General features: G+C 41.4%; 1 non-coding gene across 1 annotated transcript; it reads right to left on the bottom strand.

The window, feature by feature from the left end:
- Positions 1-672: 672 nt before the first annotated feature.
- On the bottom strand, positions 673-781 carry LOC141650068 (small nucleolar RNA R71). The gene has a single exon (XR_012546130.1). It is a non-coding gene; the product is annotated as a small nucleolar RNA R71 (small nucleolar RNA).
- Between the last annotated feature and the right edge of the window lie 279 nt (positions 782-1,060).

Here is a 1,060-nt window from a genome sequence, read left to right as displayed (position 1 = left end):
TCATTTTTAGCAATTAGTCATTAAAATCAACCAATCTCAAACCCCCCATTTAATTGTTACTTTTATAGACTGAAAATAACAAAAAAAATTAATCTTGTCTCTCTGTGGTTCGACCCTTACTATCACTAGATATAGTTTTAGTTTGGAATTATAAATTAAATTTTGATACAAAACGACGGTATCAAATTTTGGCGCCGTTGCCGGGGAGACGGTGTAATTCTGTTTGCTTTATTTTTAGTTTATTTTTCTTGTCTCAAGGAACTTTGGTTCCTTGAGGCCGTTGCTTACCTTTGCTTCTAGTTTTGCTTTTGCACAGTTAGAAGATAAGTTTTTGAGAGGAAGGCTTGAGTACTCTCAATTTTGCGAATATGGCTACAATATATGATAATCTTCTGCCAAAGGAGCACCACCTTCCAAAGGGGCACCAGTTTGCTGGTTTACCAGATGAGGACCCCTTGAAGCATATGGAAATTTTCACAGACTACTGCTGTTCCATACCTATACCAGCTGGGGTGACTCGGGATGAAGTAAAAGGGGTGATGTTCTTATACTCCTTGAAGGATTCGGCGCGAGATTGGTACTGCTACCTTGATAGGGTAGCAGCTGGAGTCACAGATTGGACATCTCTAGCATTAGCCTTCTACAAGAAGTACTTCCCACTTTCAAAGACTGACGCCTTGAGAAGTAAAATCACAAGTTTCCAGCAAGGAGCTGATGAGGGTTTTTGTGAAGCATGGGGACATTTCAAAAGTTTGGTCCGAGCTGTCCCTCACCATGGCTTCCAGCAGTGGTATCTTTGCAACTTATTCTACAATGCTTTATATGATGATTACAAGGTCATCCTGGACGCAGCTACGAATGATAGGTTCAAAAACAATACCGGTCAGAATAGAGGTTGGAACACTATTGAGGAGATGGCGGTCCATAGAGCTGACTTTGGGAGTTCACGTGGAAATTCACGAAAGCAAAGTGATGAAATGAGTGCCGTTGTGACACTCATTACTTCTATTACTGCCCGTCACGAGAAGCTCGAGGCCTCTGAAGCTTCCAAGGAAAGAGT

The sequence above is a fragment of the Silene latifolia genome, chromosome 3, assembly GCF_048544455.1.
Source record: "Silene latifolia isolate original U9 population chromosome 3, ASM4854445v1, whole genome shotgun sequence".
NCBI lineage: Eukaryota > Viridiplantae > Streptophyta > Magnoliopsida > Caryophyllales > Caryophyllaceae > Silene > Silene latifolia.
This window is presented reverse-complemented; position numbering and strand designations above follow the sequence as displayed.